The sequence below is a fragment of the Harpia harpyja genome, chromosome Z, assembly GCF_026419915.1.
Source record: "Harpia harpyja isolate bHarHar1 chromosome Z, bHarHar1 primary haplotype, whole genome shotgun sequence".
NCBI lineage: Eukaryota > Metazoa > Chordata > Aves > Accipitriformes > Accipitridae > Harpia > Harpia harpyja.
The window spans coordinates 87,587,047-87,604,290 of NC_068969.1; the positions used below are offsets into that span (position 1 = coordinate 87,587,047).

General features: G+C 44.3%; 1 protein-coding gene across 1 annotated transcript in view; it reads right to left on the reverse strand.

The window, feature by feature from the left end:
* Positions 1-11,122, reverse strand: part of KANK1 (KN motif and ankyrin repeat domains 1) — a 118,438-nt gene extending 107,316 nt beyond the window's left edge. Inside the window, exon 1 of the mRNA XM_052777594.1 lies at positions 11,076-11,122. The gene's annotated coding sequence lies outside the window, so the exon portion shown is untranslated. The remainder of the gene's footprint in view (positions 1-11,075) is intronic.
* Between the last annotated feature and the right edge of the window lie 6,122 nt (positions 11,123-17,244).

The window sequence follows — 17,244 nt, forward strand, 5'->3', positions numbered from 1 at the left end:
TCCTCTTCACTGCTACTCCACAGGAGAGCACTGAAAGCATCTGGCGAGACAAAAGCAGTAGCAGACAACCAGTGCGATAAACTATCATTCACATTTTATTCCAATGAGTAATGATTACATAGTTTAAAAATTCACAAAATCCGTGCATATGTTAAACACGAAAGAAACTGTCCCTATGAGCTAGATGCTCTGAGATCACATTTCAAAGCAATGTGGTATCATTCTGTCAATCTTTTGGGAAAACCAGCACGGATATTCTGCTTCAGTGTGATTAACGCAGGAATTCCAGCCTCTCCGTTGTGACCTTCCACAAAAACCTCAGGGGTCAAGAGTAGCAGGTTGTATGTATTGTGCTACAATGTTAATATATCTGTACTATCAACAAAAGCCTTCTGTAACAATAGGACCAACAAGTTTTGGGAGGAATGGGGGATCTATATATACACTCTAAGGCTGCCACAAAACAGCTTCTACACAACCATAAGTGAAAAGTTGTTCTCCTAAACGTAGTTGCAGAAATTTCATTTTTGCTATGCAATTGGAAAAAAGTTTGCAGATTTACTTCCATGTTTTATTCTCAACAAATACCCATACCCTATTGTCGTGGTTTAACCCCAGCCAGCAACTAAACACCACACAGCCGCTCACTCACTCCCCCCCACCCAGTGGGATGGGGGAGAAAATCGGGAAAAGAAGCAAAACCCGTGGGTTGAGATAAGAACGGTTTAATAGAACAGAAAAAGAAGAAACTAATAATGATAATGATAACACTAATAAAATGACAACAGTAATAATGAAAGGATTGGAATGTACAAATGATGCGCAGTGCAATTGCTCACCACCCGCCGACCGACACCCCGCCAGTCCCCGAGCGGCGAATCCCTGCCCCCACTCCCCATTCCTATACTAGATGGGACGTCCCATGGTATGGAATACACCGTTGGCCAGTTTGGGTCAGGTGCCCTGGCTGTGTCCTGTGCCAACTTCTTGTGCCCCTCCAGCTTTCTCACTGGCTGGGCATGAGAAGCTGAAAAATCCTTGACATTAGTCTAAACACTACTGAGCAACAACTGAAAACATCAGTGTTATCAACATTCTTCACATACTGAACTCAAAACACAGCACTGTACCAGCTACTAGGAAGACAGTTAACTCTATCCCAGCTGAAACCAGGACACCTATCAAAACAGTAACAAATAAGCAACTGCTTTCTTAGAGCAATGGTTAATGAACAAAATGAAGCCGAGAGAAAGGCAACTTCTTGCTCCAACAGTGAAGTGCTAGGCAGAGTGAGAGAGGGTTTGGGGGAAAGGTGTTGGGTTTTTTCCCCTTGAGCCACGTCACAGTAAATCCTTGGAGAAACCTGATGAGCACAAGCAAACCTGCAGCCTGCAGTGACAATGCTGGTTCTTGCCCTTCATACTGAAATGGCCGTGCCTTCCTCCCCCAGCACCTCTCAGCAGAGTGACCGACAAGGAGTGCTCCAGGAGAAGGGAGCAACCTGGACAGGCGAGGAAGCAACGGCAACTGCTCTGCTCGCCAAAGGCCCTGGGCTCCACCAGAACCACCGGTGAAAATTTAAACTGAACCCCACTCAGCATGCTTGGCATAAATAGCCTCAGGGTGGCCAGCATCAAGCCATGAAAAGAGACCATCAGATGACTTTTTCCTCTTCATTCTTACCCTTCGCAATCTGAGAAGAGTGAAAGACGACACCAGCTAGGAAGAAGGCTGCTAATTAATGTCCTCACCCAGGCACTGCAAAGCTTCTAGCTGCAAAGTACCTGCTTATCTAGGAACAGGCACTTGACAGCATTTTAAGAAAGAGGTTTGATTTGTTCTGAAAAATGCCATTAAAAGAGACACAATCATCTCACAAGATCAGTTTGTAACATTTCCCTTATCAGCAGCGAGAAAAGACAAAAGAAAAGCAGCATCGCTCTTGCCTACGTTATTTTAAGCCTGGTTAAATTTCAGAGCACCAACTTATGTTGCACAGCGATTTTGATGACAGGTCAGCATGTCACAGTCATAGATGCTTTCAAAAAGATGACTTTACATGAGGAAGAGTCCTTGCATCATCTCTTAGGTGAAGAAGTTTCCCGGATATAAACTCTCTGAATAAATTGCAACAGGGTAGAAATGCCTTGCTGCGCAACAGGCCAACCAGACAGAAACAGCCAAGAGAAAGCGTATTTTTTTTTACTGTGTTGCCACCTCCTGGGCAGAGTGCACGTTGAATGCACAGCAGATGTGCAGCTTAGTCAGCTGTGTTTTCTCACATCAATTTTTCATTCCTGTGTCCCCATCCTGAAACTGCTTTTCCTTCTATCCACCCAGCAATCTCAGCCACATATTTTCCCCTGAAAAAAACGATTATAGTTTCTGGCCTTACCACAGCACACAAAATTCATTGAAATCTGAGAAGCAAGAATGTTTTACTTCATTTGAATCTGAAGACACCTGCAGTTCAATCACAGGTGTGCAATTCCAAGCCAACAGCTAAAAAATGGAAATGTCAAGGACCAGATAATTTCTTAAACATACCAGATTTTGCTCTGGGCGAGCAATGAGAATACTGTTTGTTTTGGTTTTTTTCTTTTTAAAGCAGAAATTCTCGACTGTAGGATACACCATTGTCGGTTAATCAGTTCCCACGTATAAGCTCCTCTCTGATGAACTGACTGGCTTCAAGCCCTTCTTTGGACAGGTAACCTGGAAGAGGTCAGCCAGAGGACCCTGCAGAAGCAGACAGGCTGGATCAGGAATGCCAGTGGCCAGAACCCAGACTGGCTAAGCAGGAATTACACAGCTATCCTCTGGGTGATTACTGAGCATTTTACACCAATGCTATCAGATCTGAAGAACTGGAAGAGAAGAAAATCCATAGGGACACATTCCTACTAACCTTGTTGCTCCTTCTCAAGAGCAGTAAAATGCTCTTTTTTTGAGTGCAAAAGTGAGGGCAAGTCCTTCCCCACTTGGAATAAACACAGTTGTGCACATTCCTTCCTTTTATACCGTGTACATCTCTACTTGGCATCACAAGCTGTTGCAGGATAACTCAGTTTGTTACTGATTAACAGCTCACTTCAAGTCTTTTCTGTGCCTCAATCCAACTCTGCTCCTATCAGTCAAGCATCCTGACACCATCTGTTTCTTACAACTTTGCTCTCAGGTGTACCAGACAAATACTAACTCAATAGCCCAGAGTTCACCATGTATCAACAGTCTTCCTCCCGCCACTCCAGAGCACAAACCCCACCTGCTTGCAACTAAGCAGTCCTGCAGCACAAGCCTTTCACATCCCCAAAGGCTCTGCAGGCAGCAGAGCAGGACTGTGGTCTTGCTGTCATCCCAGATTTCCATGCACGAAGAGACTAAGCTGCAAGTCAAGGAGAGGTGTCCTGTCAAGGGAAGGCTCTGCCCCCTCAGGTGCCTGTGGATACCTGACAGATACCAGCAGATGGTAGATAGCTGGACCACCATGCAGTGTTATCATCTATTCACTTCTGGAGAGCAGGGCCTAGCCCTCCTGCCCGGAAAGGCTGTGTGTGCATGTATGGGGAGGGGTTACTTTAGGGTCACAGACAAACATGGTGCTTCAAATCTAAGACCAGGGGAAAGCGAGGTACTTCGGGTTTGGGTGTATTTCACCCAAATAAAATGTACTTTTTAAAGAAAACAAATCACCCTTTTCCTATATATTGAAGGCAAGGCATCAGTCCTTCACAAATACTGGGACTGCTGTCTTGAATAGTCATGCAGAACTATGGCCTGGCATGGACAAAAGGCAGCACCCCCAGCAAGCTTTGCTGTAACAGCTGCTGAAAGGTGATGTTATCCAGCCTGTACCTTACTGCCTTCCCCACTGACACCCCCCCCCCCGCCCTTCCCCCCAGGCACCAGCAACCTCATTCAGCCTTATTCGCTTTCAGCACACAGCCTTTAACCAAAGACCACCTCCATCTGTGCCTGCAGCTCACACTTCTTCCACCAGCGCTGCCCATCCACACGGGTATGCACACACCTGCCCTACAGCAACACCCTACCTGCCTCCCAGGGAAAGAGGGAATCCCAAGCACAGGACCTCACCCCTTCTCTTACTCTTCTTCCACAGTGTGGTATTTCCAATAAAGTATTTACAAACACACACACACAAGCTATGCACACAGCAAAGTCCTGCCCAGGTGTCTTACCCTACCGCATATTTGCATTGTGCAATGAGTGCTCCTCAGCCCTGCTGTTGGCACAAGCCCCGAGAGCAGTGCAGGGGTGAAGTCACATCTTCATAGCCTCAGAAAGCCTTCAAAGGCCAGGGCAATGCCAACTGACATGCAACCGTCTTTCAGAAACGGAGGCAGAAGAGGCGGCAGAGAGACAAGTCGCTGCCAACACTGCAAGTTTGTTTGCTGGTGTAAGAGTTGTATCATGAGATAAGCTGAAAGACCTTCTGTGGTCTTTCAGGCTGCTCTACGAAATTAGTCATGTCAACTCCAATATGATTTGGGCGATAGCCAGAAATCACTCCCGCATCAGGAGCACTGGTAGTCCCTATAAATATCAGACAATATTTACATCTGCATCAAACCTGCAGTTTGGCAAAAAAAGTTAATTCACCCAAGAGTGCTTTGATCCTCTGACAAATCATTTCCTGATTCAAGTTGAAACAACACAAAGGACTTTGGACACCAACCAGCTGTCACCCTCGTGTTGTGAGCTGGCACTAAATCCCACACAGCCAGAGAGGAAAGATTTAGGTGGTGGGAGGGGAGCAAATGGCCCATTTGCATTCACAGCATGTGAGAAGTTCCTTCTGGAGAAGCGATTCCTTCTCTTGCTACCTATCTGATGCAAGCTGACAGAACAGGGATCCATCAAAACTCACAAACAGGAAAGGAGCTGCAGGACACTTCAACAGCACCGACGCAGAACTTGTTAGATGTACTACAAATGAGGGGGTGACAGGAGATGGTTTTTCTTTGCTTTGCTCTCCAAAGGATACTTAGACACTGACAGATCTCCAAATGCAATGACCCCGTTGCGACCTTTGGGCCTGAGCCGAGCAAGAGAAGTAAGAAGTGAGCTTAAAGATCTGAGAGAGCAGCTGGGAAAAGTGAAGGCAGAGCTGAGGTTTAATAGCCATCTCCTTTTGTCCTCTTTAAAATGAAGCATACACACACTTACTTGCAACCTAAAAAAAAGCCCCACATGCTAGCAGACTGCTTTCAACATCCTCCCTCAAATATTCTCTCAGGACAGATATATTCATATTTTCCTGTGTTTCTACTAGCAAATATAGCACTTGGCAATTAAAAAGAAATGCAGCTTGGGGGGAAGCGGATTAGAAGCATAACTTGCTACATAGTTCTGGTATGATGAACCCTTAATTAAAAAAACATTATTAATTCAAGCTGTTGAAAGAAACAGTCCACAGAACTAAGTAGTTTCTTCCAGTCTCCATCCTCGTTTTAACTGACATGTTTTATTAGCAGGCTTTCAGAAACTGATTTTACGATCTCCTTGAACGAACAGGCCATAATACACAAGCCAAAAAGAAGTGACTGACTAACTCTTGAGATGCTCTTGATGTTTATGAACTTATTTTTACTACGGGTGGCATAAAACTGAACTCCTGAAACTTCTCCTTGTGACAGACTTGTTACTCTTCTATTATTTCTCATTAAAACAAGTTTTGCTGGCCAGGCAACTCTCAGAAGTGCTGCTTGACCTGCCACCTGCCTAGTTCAAACTGGATCAGTGTCTTCGAACTTAGCAGCACAAAGGTATCAACTTGATAAAACTCATGCCTGGCGCTTTGAACTGCCTACCGCCAGATCCAGAGCTGACATTACTCCAAGTCTCTCAGGGGGCTCTGTTGTGATGCAAATAACGTACAATCCCTAGACACAAAAAAAGTCATTAAACTGGAATTAGGAGTTATAAGTAACAGGCAACTTGAAGGAAAAAATCAGGGTTAAAAGGAACACCGAAAAAAGATGTACAAAGAAGAAAGTAGGAAATGGCTGTTTACAATTACACTTCAGCAAACCTAAGGAAACACAGGTACAAGGACGGTGCAGCTCTGCAGCAGGCAGCCTCCACGGCACAGGCTCAGCCTGCTTTCCTTCCCCAGTGCAGGGCGTGCACCCCCATCACCCTTGTCCCCCCATAAGCATGACCCGACGGACTTTGCCATCCAGCCCTGCCCCTGGGCTGAGAGCACCGACAGCATTTTAACTTTGCAGCCTCCTGCTCAGCCCGCCAGTCGCATCAGTTGGCAGACAAGGCTAATACCAGCAACAAGCCAGCTCTGTGTGCAACCTGGAGCCAAGGCCAGCCTGTCGCCAGCCAAGCTCCCAGCAGCTCCCCAGCTGCTGACCAAACAGAGAATTGAGCAAACTGGGCAAGAGCAGAGGAAACAGTCACATGGTATTAGGTCAGGAGTTAAAATATCTCAATGACCTGCAACTTCTATCATGAACAGGACTGATGAATGCCAGAGCCACACAGAAGTGAAACTTATCTACAAAAAACCCCATCCAGCTTCTGATGCAATTTCTGTCACTCCAGATAGCCAGCAAGGTGAAAGTAAGAAGGGTCTCCTCCCTTCAGAGAGAAATTAAACCATGACTTAAAATGAAGTTTTCAAGAAACAACTGAGGAAATGGATGGAGTTAGTGGAGACTTCCTAGATCACAGAGCAGCTCAGCATCTCAGTCTAGCAACATGAATATTATCTCTTTTTCATGATAAAAAAGATAACCAAGAGCTGCCTTTGCCTGTAACTCCATCTTCACTTTCAATATCAGCACTGACCATCATTCACCTTGCCCAACTTCAGTCCCTCTAGGGCCATCCAAGATGAATTATAAGCCAGTCATGGAGCACAACAGCTTTTTTCCACAGTAACAAAACATAATTCATACCGAAATGTACAACACAATTTGTGGCTATTCTTCACCCAGAGTGTAAGCAGTCCTGTAACAACCAGTTCTCAAGTAACAGGTTAACTGTGAAAGGAAATCAAAAGATCAGTTCAAAAAAACTGTGCATAAATCAGGCTAGAAGAGCGTTCACAGCTAAGAAAATACCAGATTCCTGCAGAAAGCAGGAAGAGCTTAAGAGAGCAGCCGGCAGAGCAAGTGCATGCCTTGTCCCACCAGCCCAGCTGGTCACAGCTGTGGCCAGAGCAGAAGGCAGCGAGAGGGCTAGTCCACAGCCTGCACTACCCAGCTGTAAACAACTGAGGCTAGAGAGTACTCACAAAAGCACCTGTGGCACCTCAAAGCATTTGCTTGTTGTGACCCCTGGCCCCCATGTGATTTATCCCAGGTTGGATTCTGCTCTGTTTCTGAGAAGATGGCAAAAATGCAAGTTCTCAGACATGCACGGACAAGACAAGATTCAGGCCAATGTTCGTTGCCAGGAAAAGTTCCCTCTCTGCAAGTTGTCATGAAGTAGTATGTGTATCTTTTATTAGATACACATAAATTTTCTTTGCAATGCTGAAGCTTGCGCTTGGTACCAAGAATAGCCCAGTATGTCATCTTTTTCCATTTCCAAAGTAGAACATCTTGTAAGACTGCAGCAGCATGAAAAGTCATGGTAGTTGCTGCTGTGTTACAGTGAGGGGCAGCTATGTCTTCCCCCCACCCCGCCCAACTTGCAATGAGGAGAAAAGGAATTGCATGGCTGGCTCATCACTTCTGCTCCTGCAATAGCCCCTTGAGACAAAGTTCAAAACTAGCAGAAATCTGACAACAGACTGAAAATGCGAAAGGAAGGACAGCCTCTCAAGAAAAAGTTTTACTTGTCAGATTGAACAGAGGAGCCTGAATTCTGTCAGGGACAGTTCTTTCACTTCTCACTTTTATTTCTTCCATTTTCTTCTCATTACCCCCCTTTTCTGTGTTGTCTTAGAGACTTTGAATAAACAGAGCGAGCATTCAGGGGCAGGGTGAAAGAGGAGGAGCAGGCACAACTTGACAGGCAGTGAACAAAGCATGCGCTAGATAGAAAAGTTACAGGAAATAAAAGGAGTCTGGAGAGCCGAGAAAGAGGAATAGCAAAAGCATGAGAACAGCCAAGATTTGAGATGCTTCACAGACATGTCTGGGCAAACATTCAAGGCCACTAGGTAAAACTACCAGAAGCCAGGAGTTACATTGTGCTTCTTCGTACTGCAACAAAAAACTACCCTGAACAGCTCCCAGGAGGGACCCACAGGCAATGCCACAACTTCCACTCCAACTTGTTCAGAGCTGGGAGAAACCAGTTGTGTTAGACATCCAGGCCTCTCCTAATCCCTCTTAATCAATAGGCGGCTGGTAATCAACCTGGCTTAAGTGGTCAAGATGAGGCGATGGGCACAGATGGGCCGATGAGGAGGGTGGTCGGACAGCATGGACCAGTCAGAGCTGCGCGGTGAGCTTGTCTAACCGCCAGTATCAAAACCAGTATTTCTAACAGGGATATTTTAAGAAGCCTCCTATCTCAGCACTACAGTCAAAATCTTCCTGATAACTCTCCAAAATTATTCTCCTAATTCTCCAAAACCAGCAGGAAATGGATTTAATTTTTTCTCTGGACACTTCACTGAAACCTGCACCTCCATGAGCTGTTCAGCCATCCCACTGTGGGCAGATGACTTTCACCATGTGGCAGGCTAAGCAGGTGGGGGGAAGTACCATTTTAACTACCTGACTTCAATTCACCTCTGCATGCAAGTCAAAACCATCTCAGCTAAGGTCAATCTCTTTCTAGCAAAAGCTAGGATAATATACTGCAGTTAAATCCTCACCTGCAAGCCACCCTTGCTTTAATTACAGTCAAATCCAGGTCTTTGCAGTCTAGACATGGTTTATCAAGTGCTTTTATGTGAGTAATTTGTTGCAAGAGAACACAATTCTTAAAGGAATTGGAAAGATAACTCACCACATGTCAAGTTTTATCTGGAGCTTACCTCAGTTTTGGCAAAGAAAACTTCACTGGATTTTGGCAGGGCAAAGACGGCCTAACCTAAGTATTTAAGCATCAGTCAAGCAAAGATTTTACTTGGGGAAGGAAGGAAAAGAAAATGCTCCTCTTTGACCCTAACACTTTTCCGAAGTTTAGCCAGCCACAAAAGGCTATCTGTTCAGAGCAAGAGCATTAACATTACCATTTTGCAACACAGCACAGAAACATGAATCTTGAGGCGATGCAGAATAGACTTCCATCCCTTACTCTGGCCCCTTCCGTAGCCTCTGTACTACTCTGGGTTTTAGGCAAAGGTACAAAGATTTACACAAAGGAGAGAGAAAAGGCTCATAGGGAGTACCTACTGCTTCTAACCTACAGTACAGATACACTGGTCACATTTTCAAGGACCTCCCATGCTCACACACCTATTTACAGAAAGTTAAGGCAGGAATATCAGAGCAGCTTTGTGGCTTGACAACTTCTGCGTTGAAATCAAAGTGTTGAGATGTTCTAGCTCCGCCAAAGTCAATTTGACTAAGCTTTAATATATATACAAAATGGCTGTCAGATGACAGAAAATCCTTAAGTGCCAGCACTACTGTGCTCCTAGCTGTGCATATACACACTATTTTATTGCTATTTTTGATTTGCTCAGAGAATCTCTGGCAGAGCATTGGTAAGACATGGGGAGTATCAGCCCAGTGTTTCTGAACAGTGGATATGTAGGGAAAAAGGCCTCACATACCCAGCTAGTTCTTCTACAAGGCAACACCAGTATCACAGGCCAGCCACTCCTCCTGCTTGTAACGAGACTCTCTCAGCACGGATACAAGAATGGCTGTAACTCGACATTGCAGAAATACAGTATTAACCAGTTCAATTAAGTGTTATACTTGAATGCACCAGTAAGCCTAAAGCAACCCATAAATCACCCCATTTTTTACTCAAACAGTTGAAGAGATCTTCTTTCTGCTACTTACTAAGGAGACAACCCTGGCTCACTTTTGTGATGCAAATGAGCAAGTTGCTTGGAGGAAGAGGGGAAAAAAGGTCTTTTAACTGAAATTACAATGAAACTTCCTCCCTAGACAATAGTCACAGAGACACCAGCACCTACTGAGCCTCCTCCAGGACTCCACTGCTCTTCTTCAGATCATGCATAGCCAAACCTCTGGCCCCTTGATTGCACACTGTCCTGTCCTCACTCCTGCATGCCTCTGTCCCCTCACTCACCTGCAGTCACCAAAAAGACCTGGAATCACCCAGAACCAGCACCAGATGTGTTAAACTGTGCTTGAAACTGAGGGACATAAATCACTGCCCTCCCATGAAGATGTAGCTATGAGGAAACTCCCTTACCAAGCGGTAACAGCCTCCAAAACAAAACACCATCCCAAATGAAAAGCGGCTCAGGAATGTGAGCTATGTGGGCAGGGGGGCTCTCATGGATATTGAGGGAGGACAGGAGCAGGCAAGCTGCTTTCACAACCAACAGTGGTTTTCTAGCCAGAGCAGAGGACCAGCCTAGCTGCCCTCCCTCGCCCCACACGTGTGCACGCACAGGCACGCCACCACACGCAGAGCTTGGGAATGTGAGCAATGCAGACTGGGGGCAGAGAGGGATGGGAGCGGGTACAAGGGAAACAACACAACAGGACCAAGAGGCAGCTGGGGTTGCTGCAGAGTTGCAGGACTCCCTTTAAGGGGGGGGGGGGACACGTTTGTGGAGGTGTCGCAAGGCTCGACTGCATGCTGCGAACTAACCAAGGGTCCCTTCTTGTCCCGCTCAGCCCGTGCTTGTGGAAACAAAACTTTACATGCAACTTTGCAATAAACCTGTCATTAATTTCTACCGGCTGAAACAAACCGCAGGTCCCCCAGTTTTGGCTAGTTGCTGACATGAAAAACATACCAGCATTAAAAGTAATAAACACATGCATTTAACACTTCCTGAGCCAGAGATCTGATACTCAGCTGTACAAGCACAAGCCTTTTCTCCCCCAGGCTAACAGAAGATGGAACTGCTACAGATAAAACGACCTGAAACCCTCCCAAGTCTACTTCAGCCAAAACCAACAACTCCTTACAGTGTGAAGAATGTATTCAGTCACCTGCTATTTTTAAGGTTCTTGAAGAACTCCATTTTGTTTCTACCATATTTTCTTGGTCCACAGGTCTCGGTCCAACCAGGGAGTCAGTGAATAATGAGCACTGCCTATCTGGCTGGCGCTGCAGCTAGGATTGGCTCAGCCAGGAGGGGCTCATGCCCACGGCCAGCGGGCACCTCCCACCGCCGGCTCTCGCCGGAGTGAGCACCGACTGCATCTCCTTAGCACGCCTACCGCACAACTCGTGACAATCATGATGTGTGCACGGACACAAAGAAGGGTTTGTTTTCCTTAAATTTCCCCAGCTGAGAAGGCTCCCGGCAGCCACTAGTATTTTCGTTGATGTGACCAATCTTGCACATTGCTTAAAAACATGACAGCGGTCACAAGCGGCAGCAGTGATGGGGTGAGAAACTGCAAGAAAAAACTCAAGAGAGATAAAGACCAAGTGATAAATCACAGATAGGATCACGATCAAGACTAAGGCAACTCCAACTCCACACACAGGCACACATCAGAGCCCTTGTTTAGTTGAAAAAAAATGAGTAAAACAGCTCACAACACTGCAAGAACAAAGTAAGAAGCACGCATGAAGTTTGTCAGCCTGGTTAAATGATGCTGACAATATACATAAACTGTAGCTAATCAGGTCTACATCGGTTTCAGAAAGTTTCAATCCCAGGGTCTTCTTGCAGGTGATTTTATCTCTTCTGGGAAAGTGACTGACTTGCCATGCACAGAAAAGAATTCGAGCAGACTGTTGGTAAAGTACACATGTGGAAGAAATGGTCAGTGATGCCAGAGTAAGACTAGCATTCATCTGAGGAAAGAAAACTCTCCAAGAGCTTACCATTAAAAAAAAAAAAAAAAAAAAAGACAAGTTAAAAGTTTAAGAACAAGTTCAATACCACGTCAGGAAGGAATGGAACTTAAACTAAAAAAAGTCTCGTCTTGTGTTCCTTTTTCTAAGTCTTAAGATCACTCTTGGATAAAGACTGTTGTTTTAAAAGCAAAGTTGTTTATTGAAAAATGTGAAGTGTGATTTTAAAAAAATACCATGAAGCAGTTTAATTCTAATCCCACTCATGTAAATCCACACTGAACACCTGAAAAGAGCCAGATGACTTTTAATGCCTTTAAAAAAGAAACCAAAAAAGACTCCCCTGCTCAAGAACCCCAACGTTTTACAGTTCGTTGTTTTTTGTTTTGGTTTTTTTTTAATACCAAAACTGGCTTTTCAGCAAAACTGTCCAAGGGCTAAAGCTATGAGACATTATAGTAAAAATGGAGACTTCTTGCTTTTTGGTTTGTTTGTGGAAAACTGGAGATTATGAACAGAGTTTAGAGCAACTTTAAAACTTACATTTCTATTAACACGTTCACTGTGAAGTGGTTTCAAAACTGAGTGACAACTGCTTTTCACTCAGCAAGCCCATTTTTTGTTGCCAGTCTCTACAAGACAAGGTGTTACTGTCAGGTGGACAGAAAGCTGGAGAACACAGAGCAGGTTGAAGAGAGCAAGAAAAAGACTCTGAAAAGCAAAGAAGCTATAGAAATCCTGCTTCAATATAGCTGTTAAAGTCCCACCTTAGTACAGCTGCATAATATTCCATAACATCCATATGCAGTTCTGACAACTGTTCTCCACCTTGTTAGGATTTCTCCAGCCATTCTGCACCCATCTTGTACTTCTGCTCTCCTGTGCACTTACACCACACGGAACGAAAAAGCTAAGCCAAGCTTGCCAAATTACTTCTGCTTCCTGTCCCCGTTTGCCTCAGAAACCCAATTACAAAGTTAACTCATGCTAATGGAGCCTGAAGGGATGTACACTCACACTCAACTACATCACAGGTCACAATGAATGAACAGCCAGATTTTCACCCTGGTTTGGTATCTGAAATGTAAACGATGCACATTGAAGATATCTGTTTCAGAATTGCAGATACATCTTGGTCTATCTGTGGGTAATTGGAGTGAAAAGTCAGATTCCAATAGATGAGTCATTACCCATTAAAGCACTCTGCTCAAAAAAAACCCCAACCAAACAAAAAAAAACCCAACCCACAGTAGGATTGACCCCAGCATCAGTTCTACTCTGAAGATTCAGCTAAACTAAACATCTTCTCTCAGCAGATATTTTGCTGTGTCTATTGAAGTACATCCACTCAGAAAAAAAGCAAGGCTCTGCTCTAGTGCAGCCCTCCAAAAAAGCTGGACTGCAGTGGGAAGTGGATTATGCCCTAATACATCAATCTACTAACATTGCAAGGATACTGAAGAGAAGGAGTTGAAACAGTACAACCTGTCTACTAGCAGCTGGGTTAACAGCAAAGCACTGGTGAGAAGCTTAAATTGCCTTCGCCAAGCTGCAAAACAGAGAAGACTCATCAGCTCTTTCATTCCGATGTCTCTTCTGTCAGAAGTCTGGCAATCAGAGACAAATTCTGCAATAATAAATAATTATGCATGGGTCATGTCCCTATACTTTTGTCTCATAATCAACATCTTGACTGTCCTTTGTTACTTTTTTATACTCTAATTTTAAAACACTCAAAAGCCAAAAATAGAGAGAAAGGCTCTCTAGTCTGAATCCAAAGATTTTTTCCCCCCCTCCGCTAATCACTGCACTTCTTGGCAAATTCTCTCTGGAGAAATACCGAAGAGCCACATTAAACACTCTCATATCTTTCTCTGTCCAATCTTTCTCTGTCCAAACCAGATTAGTTTGGAGTTTGGAGTAACTCTTAGAGAGCAACCATTACCATATGCTGAGACAGGGATGAAAAGAGCAACATTTGCAGAGAGTTCACTATTGTCTGAGGTCCTTGGAGGTTTTTTTGACACAGCTGTTCCAAAACAGCTCAGGAATGAGCACCATCCTTTTCTCATTTAACAGCTCATGATGTGAATGAAAACACTGTGATGGAAGCCCCACCATGCACAGCCATGTTTATGCACCTAAACAAACACATTCAACCTCTGACACTGTCCCACTCCAGGGGAGACTCCCAGCCATTAAACTGGGAAAACGGCTGCAGTTTAAAAAAAAAAAAAAAAAAAAAGGCGGGGGGGGGGAAGAGTCAGAATAACTCAGAGGAAATCATTGTTTTAAACTAAACCTCCATCTTTGAGATGAACAAGTTGCAGGCTGGTGGCATGCATGAATATGAAATGCAAGGCAAGGAGCCTTCCCAATCCCACCCACAGAGCAGGATGCTTCTGATCATCACCTGCCAAGCTGGTCCTAATAGACTGAATTTTAGAACAAGTCACATTGGTTTCCAACAGTTCGCAGGCTTGAGAGGCCATCATAGTACCAAGATTTCATGCCTATTAATTTCTGACACAACCCCGTTCTGCCGCTGAGAGGCTTCCCACCCTCTCCTGCTACGCTGGCACAGTGTGTGGGACGCTGTGCACACAGAGAACAGCCTGGGGGACTATTTTAGCAGGGTTGTTTCCAGCCAAATCAGTGCTCCGATCTGTTTCGTCCCACAGCCACATAAATATTAGCACGATCACAAAGAAGCTGGCAGCAAAAGTGCAAGAGGAGAGCTCACTGCTTTCAGCCAGGCACAGATTTACTGCCTACCTGCAGCTCCTGTAAGGCCCCCGTGGCACGGGCAGCTGCAGTCAACGGGAAAGAGCCAGGAGGTGTGGAGATTCATATGGATACAGAGTAAAACAGAAATAGTTCTGATGCCACTTCTGGAGCTACACTTAGGAATACTAATTAAAGTCTTCAGGGAAAAAAAAAAATTTAATCCATGGACTTAGGGCTTAAAAGTCCATGTCCACTAATTACAGACCCATACAAGACATAAGGTAAGGGACAGATTAGACCTCGTCAGTCTTAGTATGGATACTGCACACTTCTCAAAGCCTTTGGTACAAAATCTCTCAGCACAAAGCAGCCTTACCAGGGCTGGCGCATTGTCCAATAACCAATATTTTGACTGGTTTTGCCTCCTCGGAAAACACAGCACCAGCACAATCCACTCCTGCCAGGGCAGTACTGCTTCATGTAACTGCACTGGCCACCCTTTGGGCAGAGAAGATGTCAGACCGGTAAGAAAACCCCAGGTCCTTGGGACAAGGCATGGGTACATTTGTGCGGTGAAGAACTCAACAGTAATGCTGGCACTTCAGCTCTGCAAAAGCAGCTGCAGTGAAACCCTTTTGTATTTATTTCCTCAGCACCATCCCTGAAACAGGCTGGGACACCCCCACCGCCCAACACCCTCCCACCATCACCTTCACCAGAACATCTTCTGGAGACACCTTCCCATGTTCAGGGAAACATGGTTACAACCTCCAACCCATCAGGGCAGATATCCGGGTCTAGTTTTGGCTCCTGTGTGCAATAGGGAACCTGTACACCGAACAAGTACAGGAACAGCAGTTTGGCTTATAAAAAGGCCAGACTCGCTTTGACAGATTTGCTTACCCACAATTAAGTTCCAACTGCTCTTGTCGGACTCCTCCATCTTCAGTCTACTCACATCTCGAAAGAATTAAAGGGACATTCAAAACATGCATTCATGACTCATGTTTAATTGTCAGCTGTACTTCCCCAGTACAGCTCTAATTAGAAATCAGAAACATATTTTTGAGCACAGAAAGACACAAAAAATTGGCATTAACTGCCAAGGGAAGCCTGTGGGAGCATTTTAAGTCTCACGGGGTGCTTTCTTCTAAGTTGTGCTTTAGCCAAACTAGTCATTGGGCTTAATACAGGCGTAAGAGCCCAGAGGCTGACAGCCTGGAAGTGAGATCAGACGCTCTCACCATCCATCCTGAATGACAGAAGTCTTTTCATTACTAGCAAAGCACAGAAAGCATCTTCAGTATTCACTACAGCACCTTAAAAGTAATTTCCTCTTTTTCTCATCACAGTCAAGAACATCTTTAATGCTGAAGAAGTGACTATCGCCATATACATCTTTCTGCTATTTTGCAGAGTTTGCCAGGGAACCTTTGGCAAAGTAAAAATATAAATATAGCCTAAACCAGTATTCAGATTTAACTACAAGTCTCAACGCTGCTGTCATGATTGCAGACACAGTTTCCCGACGTAAAACACATGGGCAGCATTCAGAGTTAGAGAATGAGCTAGACATTAGAGCATAATTCACAGTATAACACTGCTAGGCGTAATCGGCATAAAATATATAAACTGCAAAAAAATAATCAATTATGCTACTTGTTCATTCTTGACATGTATTATTACTTCCCTTCAGGTCCCAGTCTTTTGACAGCTAGGAACAGCCATATAATTTGCATGTTATTTCCCCTCGATATGTAGCATCTATAATGGGAGCGAGAGATAATTGTGGAGTGTCAGAGTTGACAAGCCTAAGTGGTTTCCCCAATTTCTCCATGAGATGCCTAAATGCCTTTTTACAGCACCGCCAATTATTCAACCACGCAAACAGATACTATTAAGATACTTAAAATGAATCATTTCCCACCAGAACCAAACACATTATAAGTTTGATCATAAATCTGAATCTCTAGTCAAGATGAACTTATTTCAGTGCTTACATAAGGTTTATAAAAAGATATTGCGATTTTATATATTTTATATAGCTCCAGCAAAAAACTTTTCAAGTAAATCCTGTAAAAAAATTATAGCTGTCATTTCAAGCCATCTGTAAACTACATTTACTGCACCTTTAAAAAGTTAGGTGGAATCAAAACTTTTCGTAAGTTGCTCATTGCTACTTCATGTTGCAATTCCACATGAACTTATCATTATGACATGATAATGCAGTTATTAGCTTAACACTTGTCATCTTGCCACAACCCACAAAAATTTAGATAAAATTCGTACCCATGCATATATATACACACAAGCTTTCAAGCCACTTTGCAAGTTCTGTGTTTCTTGCCTTTCTAATATGCACAGGCAAATTTGGATTGATTGGACAGTCCAAGCAGTGAAACTTCCCTTATGGCCCATTAGTCAATTCCATTACCTAAATGACTAGAAAAAAACGCTCCTTCTCCATGACCTACCACTACAATAGGTGCTGACACCACAAGAAAATCTGCAACTGTCCTCAACAACTAATGCTTTAGTAACTAAAAGCACAATCTGCTGCCCGTTTCTGACAGCTCTTCACAGAGGCTCTGCATCATTTGCAAAAGAGACTCTTCATTTAGATGT